At 33.5% G+C, this 8,905-nt stretch overlaps 1 long non-coding RNA gene across 1 annotated transcript in view; it reads left to right on the forward strand.

Moving 5' to 3' along the window:
- LOC116664254 overlaps positions 1-7,220 on the forward strand; it is a 394,516-nt gene extending 387,296 nt beyond the window's left edge. Inside the window, exon 4 of the long non-coding RNA XR_004320674.1 lies at positions 6,644-7,220. This is a non-coding gene — a long non-coding RNA (uncharacterized LOC116664254). The remainder of the gene's footprint in view (positions 1-6,643) is intronic.
- Positions 7,221-8,905: the final 1,685 nt, after the last annotated feature.

Here is an 8,905-nt window from a genome sequence, read left to right on the forward strand (position 1 = left end):
AGTTTGAAGAGGGGGCAGAATTGATATAATTAGCAACACCTTCTGTAATGAGTTTTTTACCCCTAAAAAGCTTGAATCTGGAAAACTAAATCACAACTTTATGAATGAATGTCATAATTGTAAGTAGTTCATGATTCATTCCGTAATAAAATAAACCCTTACACTAAGTATTTTATTACAGTGCTTTTAAATATTTTTTAAGTTAGATAGCTCAATATAATGTCAAAACTGCAAAAGCATTTGCCATTTGGAAGCCATAATTATCACTCTAACATTTAATAAACAATGCATCAACCAGATATCTTTGTTGCAGTGAGCAAGTTGGTCTTTAGTGATTAACAGATGTATTTTTTCAATAGATGACATACTTTTTTATTTTAATGGCTGCAAGTTTTCTATCCATGTGACTCTATCAATTTATATTCCCAACTGATATATATTTCTGCTAACATTTAATATTATCAAAATGTAAGTTTTTATATACTTGTTGGGTAAAAATTTACTTGTTTAACAAATGTTTGTGACTGCCTTTATATGCCAGGCCTTAGTTAAGGTTTTGAGAATTCAGTCATGAACAAAACAGCTGAAATTCCTGCCCTTGTGAAATTTTGGTACCAGATTGTCATTTTATTTTCATTTACATGAAATGTAGTGAAGTTGGCGCATTTTTGTGTGTTTACTTGACAATTCTTATGATTTGCATTTTGATTTTAATTAGTGATGAGTTTTTAAGTTAGTCACTTACCTATTTGTTTATAGTGAACACTAGCCATGTTTCTTTTAGTAACATTTTTTCTGTAAAAGGTTTAAGATTATTTTTCAAATATGAGAAGATATGAGGAGGACTCAGTATTTACTGCTAACTTTCCTTTGATAAATATATATCGAAAGTGAGGAAATATCTGTATATTTAATCAGTTTGTCAAGAGAATTAAAAATCAAGCTAAAATAATATGATTTTTAAACACAATAATTAGGTTTTTTAGAAATGTCACCCTTACTTCCCACATTCTCTCACAGTTTGAAATAATTTAGCATAAATAATAATTTGAAATTTGTGAAGAGATGTTAAAAAAAAAAAAAAGGCCAAAATCCTTTTTTGGTACCTTTTTTCTAGAACACCAGAAGGGAGATACTTGTCTAGTTGTCTTACTAAATATATATGTAATTTAAAAATATGATTAATGCTTTTCAATTTTTCATGACATTTTTCATTTCTTCCTTTTTTATGCCTTCTTTTCTTCTTGTAACCAAAACACTAAAAGAAGGCCAGTGTGCCATGTACTAAAAATACTACAGAGAATTTCAGCTAACAATAATAATAATAATAATAATTTAATGTTAAATATCGATAACATACTTTACTAAATGTGTGTCAATGTACTTATTTAATCCTCATAATAACGCTCTAAGGTAAAGCATACTACGCTATAGCAATTTTACCAATAAGGAAACAGGCAGCGTTGTCATCTCAGGTTACACAGCTAGTATTTAGCAGAGCAGGACGTAAAACCTAGGCCTCTGGGCTTCAAAGTCTGCTTCATTAAAACTGAAGTAGAGGTCCACACGTTGAGACCTTCAGTACTGGCTAGGTCCTTGGACTAGGCACTGTGTGAACACTTAACACATTAACTTACATAAACAACACCCTAAGGTTATTACTGACATTTTCTGCTTGAGGGATCAAATGCAGAATGACTAAGTAACTAGTCAAGATTTACAGGGAGTAATATCAGAATTGAAATTTATACTTACTGTTTTATAACTTCAAATTCAAAGATTAGAGGAGATGATATGCCCTGGTTTGTCCCTTTGAATAATGCCAGTTTATCCCTATTATTGCAGCCCAGTTATTCATAGTGCTTCATTTTAATAGCACAGGTATCTCAATTAGGATGATAAATTACATAATTATCCTATTAATACCTCCTAGATTGGAGCTCTGAAACCGCCCACCTTGAGTTGCAACTCAGAAGTGTTACCAGGAGATCACGTTATGCTGACCTCTGCAGCACCAGCTGTCTTACCGATCCCATCACCCCATAACAGCTTCCTTGATAATTGACTGCTTGTATGGTTATCCCCTTAAGTCTCCTCTGGCCATGTCTACATCTGAATTTCTCCTGCAGGGAAAATGTGTCCCTGTCTCTGCCATCATAAATAATTCTTTTACAAATATATATTCACCATGCGAAGAATCATTTGTCACCTGGAAATTGCTGGGTTAAGGGTAGCCTTCAGTCCTATATGGGATGGGACCAGACAAATCATTCTCCTATTCTGCTCATTGCTAGGTTATTACTAACAGACAGTGGGTAAAGACTTAGCCATTCCTATAAAAGAACCCAGATTTCATACTTCATCAAAAAATCATATAAATCAATATGATATAGATGATGTAGATCATCTATACTTCCACTATAAAAACATTTCAAAAAGCAGGACTGATAGGAAAGCCAAGGACCCAAACTGGTATCACTGATTGGAATGTCACACAAAGAAGAAAATGGAAAAAAATGATAGTATTCAGTTCTTTCAAATTAAATAGAAATTCTATGGATGGATTTTTTTTTCCCCTGAGAAGCATAAGGCACTTTTACTAGATGAAGATGAGTCAGTTCCAAACCCCAGCTCTGTGAATCACTAGCTAGGGCAACTGTGCTAGACTATAGAAATCTCCTCTGACTTTTTCCTTACCTGTGAAAGATGAATAATAATAGTAGCTACCTCCTAGAGCCATTGACTATGACATTGGATAACGCATACCTACGTGCTGGCATAGAGTAAATGCTTAATACATTGTTAACACTGCTGTAATCTTATCAAATTTTCAAAATAGAAATGTCAACCAACCTGCTATGACTTTTAAGATAATTATTTATAAGTCAAAAAACATTTTAAACAAGTGTCAGCACCTTTAAAAATTCTCATCATTAAGTTGATCAGCTGTTTTGAAAAGTCAGAATTTTTACTGTTACTAACAGTTCATTCTTGGGATTATTTCCTTATCACTCCACAGTTTGGTTTTGTAGTATGATAGAGTTTATTCTTCCCCCAAAAGAGACAGTATTTAGTCATTTTTTTTTCTGGGTTCTTATGCAATATCAAAAAGGGCCTGTGAAAATACAGAATGTTAAAAGAAAAATTAATAAGTTGTTCACAAGTGTGGTTTAACAATGTGCCCCTTCATTCTGGAGAGCCTGCTTTGGTGGCAGAGTTTGTCCAGTCCATGAACTTTAGCTCTTATTAAGGAAAAATGAAATGGATGACCCCGGGATACTATGACTCTCTGGAGACAATCATCAACAGTTCATGGGAGAGTAACCTCATAAGGTCGTTGGTATGCTCATCTCAGATTTCTTCACATCAGTGCACAGAATTGGGAGGTAATTGACCAAGTTACCCTGCCCTTTTAGCACCGAAGATTTGTTGATTGTTAGTTGATAGGGATAATGACATTACTGTAATACCTTGTCCCTCACATTATCACCCTGTGCATGCAAAGAGATTATTTTATATTAGATCAGGTCTAGGACCTTGAATGAAGATGAAAAGAAGTTCTACAGATCTAGTGAATTCCCTTTGCTTTTAAAGGATGAATTATAGTTTTTACTAGAAGGGAGTATTAAGCTAATAGCTTTCAGACAAGTAATGTATTTCAAAGGGCAAAAGAGCTGCTGAGGTCTCCTGTGCCTCTTTTTCTTACTTTTATTAAATATTTTATCACTCTAGAAAACACCTTAGAGCTTGTTACTACTGAAGAGGGTCCTAAAAGAGCAATAACACAATACATTGCAAAGACAATTCCTATCCTTATATGTTTACCTTGAAGGTCCAGCCTCTAAATAGTGATCCTCACAGCAAATGTATCTATTTTTAAAGTGTATTTCTCATACTTTACTAGTAATTAGGCAGAAGCCTTTGTATTGAAGCTGTTTTATAGGTAAGCATCACATTAAAATACCTTCTAGGTGTGAAAGAAAAAAAACAGCTCTTGACAAGATGAGAAAAAAAGTTGATTTTATTCTGATACTACTGCAGTAGGGGAGTGAAACTAAACTCAGCTCTACTGGGGGAGAAAAAAGGCTGGGGGTAGGGTGGGGATTTAAGCACTGGGCAAGCTAGTGTAAAAGTACTGGAAGACATTCAGAAAGGAATGGAGGGAAGATTGATCAGTGGATGTGTCAAACATTATGTGAGTTGCTCCTGAGTTTGCAAATGTTTTTCTTGGTGATTAGCTGTCTATTTTTGCTAATTTGTGCCCACTGAAATTAGGCTCCCACTGTCCCCCATAGTCTGGGAGATAGAGGTGCTATCTCCTTCCATGATTACATTTCAGAGATCATACCCAGTACCTTAAGAAAGCCATTTTCTGTGTTGAAAAACTGGCGAGAGTCTGGGAGAATTATATATATTACATGGAGGAGAGAAAGATTTTATAATTACAAGTGTCCTAAAGTATATTCTCTAAGATAAAGTGTAATCTCTAAGAGGTCAGAGAACTATTGTCCCTGTCTAAAGGGAAAGAATCCTATCTAAAGTTCAGTCAAAATGAGGGGATTAATGCTGTCTCAGTTACTGGTTGCTATTACTATTAATTCAACATTAATCTCTGAAGAAACACTGTAGACTATTCAAAACAAATGAATTAAATATAGTTATATGATAACACTGTGCCCAAAATTAATACATTTTAATGTCTTTTTATTTTGTAGTTTCTACTATTTATCAAGAACATTAAAATTTATAGTTTTTAAAAGTATCTTTTAAATGTATATATATATTTAAAATATATATATATATATATAAAATCTCACAGAAATTGCTTAGGTTAGTCATTGAATATTTGACTGAACTGAAATTAACCCCAAATCTCTCCAGAAAGTACAAGCTGGATTAAGTCATGTCTCTGTTACTATTAGCTCTGTGACTTCATTTACTTTACTTAACTTCTCTTTGTTGTAGTCCTTATCTGTAGATAAGGGCCAATACTAGTACCTGTTAGTGTAAGCATACATGAGACATAGCAAAGGAAATTTAGAATAAAAAGACTAGCACATAGTAAGGGTCATATAAAGGTTAATTGTTACTATAAATTCTGTGTTCTCACTCTGCCATACTGCCTCCTAAGGAATAGTATTTTGAGGATTTCAGAATGAATTATATGTGAATCACGATTGCAGGTATCAACTACTTGATTTTTATTATATTAAATTTTTATAGGATTATACATTATTTTGATAACTTGTTTTGATTGCAGGCTCTGTTACTTTTTATTAATGCAAACAAAGTTTTTTTTTTTGTAAATACAAAACAAAGTAAAACGCAGGCCCATAGAAATAGTACTCAATTTCTATCTTCTTTATAATACCAGCGTGCTAGAATATTAACGTACACAATCTGTAGAGCTAAATACTTAAATTCAAATCTCGTCTCCAAGACTAGTGGGTGACCAAAGGCAAGTTAATCTAAATCCACAACTCTTAATGATCTTTATTGTCTGTAAAGCAGAAATGATAATATTAGTTCTTATTGTTCTTGTGAGGAGGACATCAGCTAATGAAATACACTTAGAATAGTTAAGGGCACAGAATACGCCTCTTCATAACTTAGTTATCATTATCATTACTAATTATCTTTACACATTTTTTTTTCTGAATCTCAGTGGAACACATTGTACTCTTAGAATTCCATTATAGAAACAAATAATAGAAAATTGTATGGAAAATTATTTGACATTATATGAATACCTTTAATTGTTATATAGATAAAAAAATATACAACAACAGTCACTACCCAGTTGGTAGAGTTCAAGTCTTTCCCTATCTCCTCTTCCAAACTCAGATTATCTGAAGACATGGATACTAAGTATTTGGATCAAGGGGAAGAAGAAACTATTTAGTAAGAACATGAAATTTAACTTTACATGCTGATTTTCTCTTTTGAACACTATGGTGATAAATAAAAAGTGGCAATTTTAATGGCTAAAAATGTATGTATACACACATACACACATATATAAAGACATGGGATAAGAATGTATTATATGTGGTCCTATTACATACACATGTACGTTTGGTATATTAGATCCATATTTACTCTCATGAAAATTTAGGACAGATTTTTAAGGGGACAAAAATATTTTTAGATACCTTTTAATGGATTCTTAATTACTTAAGTAAACAATAGACATTAATATTTACTAGTATCCTTGGAAACCAATCCCTTATCTATAACAACCTACCAGGAAGCCAGCCTGGTATAAGTCTTGTGTATAAGGCTTATGAGAAGTCAGGCTGGTGTCTCTAGTAATAACTCAGGAAGTAAAACAGTAACTGCTGTAACAATCAGCTTGATTAATAACTGATCACTTCCCTAATTTTTGTCACAGCTTCCAACTTAAGACCAATCAGAGAAAGTCAAATATGCATCTCTAACCAATTGTTCAGGAAGCCCCACTTCTAGTTACCCTGCTAATAGCTTCTCCAAGCCAGGAGTCTCCAGTCAAGGCACATCTGAAGCTTTCTCTTTTTTCCACATCTTTTCGAATCCTGATTTTGAGTCTGTACCAACCACTAGTGATGGTGGCTGATGAATAAATAGCCTTTGTTCTCATTTGGCTGGCCTTTGTTTGTTTCCACAGTTACAGTGGAAGTCCCACGAAGACCCTCCAGTGTGCACTGATCTTTGCTGCAGATCCCAGCCTTTGACCAGGTGCAGTACCCACAGGGGCCCCTTGCATCTTGTTGCTTGCAGATTGTCTCCTCTGTGAAGATGCGGTAAGTCAGGATGGGGATCTGAACGCCATCTTTTTTTTTTTTTTTTTTTAAATTAAGTTCCTGGGCTGTTTATTCTTTGGTTTGGTACCTGGAATTTATGATTGGTTCCTGTTTGTTTGGCATCCTTGGTGGAATCAGGTCATGCTTCTCATTCCTCTTTGCATCAACTTGCTTTGTGTTGTGCTGTCTAAAAGCATTGTTCTCATAAGGAGGAGAGTCACAGGATAAGGACAGAGGCATAGGTCTCACACTCCTGTTGTTCAGGCCTGCCGCACAGACCAGTGCATTTGGTCTTTATTTTCACAAATGCAGATGAACTCTTTTCTGGTTCAAGAAAAAACATATTAACACCTTTGTGGGATAAGTCAACTTTGCATTCCTGGTTGCCTTTAAATGTGTCTGTTTTTTGCATTCTCCTTTGAAACTTTTTTTAGAAATATCTTACTGATTTCCTCAATAATTAATACATAAAATGAAATTGCTGATATATGTTAATTTATATCTATCTGTCATGAATTTACTCTTTAAAATTATTTTGACACTGCATAGAAATCACATGTTAAAATTTATATAAAAATATATATTTTAAGTTATCTTTACTTGTGGATATCTTTATGTTTAAACATATACATGGTGAGAGGTTTCATTAAGTTTTGAGTCCCTTTGAAGAAATTAAGCATTTTCTTCTTGATAAAAACAACAAAAAACAAAACAGTCCACCAAAACTATGTACTTCACGTTTGAAAAGATCCCTTTCAGTGATTGAAGAATTACATACGAGAACCACAAGGTAAGTGTTTAATATGTTTAATGTGCTGGATTATTTAATTTGAAAGTATTGCATAAGACGTAATGATAATTTTCAAAAAGATTATCTTGCATCATTTCTTCTTATTTGATCCACTTAAGTTGCTGGTTTAGTATCAAATTGTTTTCTGGTTGATGTGAACGTAGTGGCTGATTTTAGATTTTAACTCCCAGAGATGAAGTGGCTATGACTCAGTCACAGCTTATATTTTCAACAAACGCTAAGGAAACACACACATACCCACACGCACAAAGCCTGAAACGTAAAGAAGGTACATATTTGTTGCTGCTTTGCAGTCTTTTGCAAAGCTGAACAGGTCTTGTGTGACTCTCTTCAGAAAAGTATGAAAATCAAGGTAAGTCTATACCATCTCAAAACAAAGCATTGAAAGCATAAAACAGAAAAATTACACTAAGTGTTTTCTCAACCAGATATTAAAAATGTATAATTTTTAATTGAATATCCTTTTTATTAGCATAGGGACAGAGCCTAGTGCCCAAAAGAAAAAGAAATTCACATGTTTTCTGGTGGAAAAGAAAAAATCAGAGAATGATAATGCTTTGTCCTTTCTAATAGGAAACGTAGCTATAGATTAAGATAAAGAAGATTAATGAAAGATGAACACTTTATCAGAAATTATTATAGGAAAATACATGATGAGGTTGTTCAGAGATTCAACCAGAGTAAAGGACAAGAACTGTGGCACAGAAAGTCAAGGCCTTGCTGTCTAGGCCCCGTGCTAATCTGTAACTGTTGGAGAACATTACAAAGGAACAGCTAAAAATTACAGTAAAAGGCTATCTGTGGCCCCCAGATATCTTTTACAAATTCTAATTTGTTGTTGTTCAGTTCTTTAAATAGCCCACACATTCTATTTACTCTAACACTAAAATGATAACCAAAGACCTTTTGTACATGTGCCCATTAGGGAAATACAGTACGTTTCCCAGAGTATCTGACCAGTGTGTGTGTACACACACACACACACACACACACACATATATATTCATTCATTTATGTGTATATGTATTTTTTTTTGGCAAAAGACTATGAAATATATAGGCAAAATAGCTTAAGCTTGTTATGTTGTACCTGCTATAATTTTGTACCGTGCAACTTTGATTTTCATTTCCATAATTTGCTGGCTGAGTTTAGTTTGGCTGCTAGTATTAGGATACTATCATATGTATTTTTCTTTGCTTTTTATCCCTTTGATATAATACTTTTAATTGACATATGTTGTCAAGCATGATTTAAGGAATTATTAAAAACAATTTAAAGAAAATTGAACAAAATAATAGTAAATATACATCTTGGA

The sequence above is a fragment of the Camelus ferus genome, chromosome 6, assembly GCF_009834535.1.
Source record: "Camelus ferus isolate YT-003-E chromosome 6, BCGSAC_Cfer_1.0, whole genome shotgun sequence".
NCBI lineage: Eukaryota > Metazoa > Chordata > Mammalia > Artiodactyla > Camelidae > Camelus > Camelus ferus.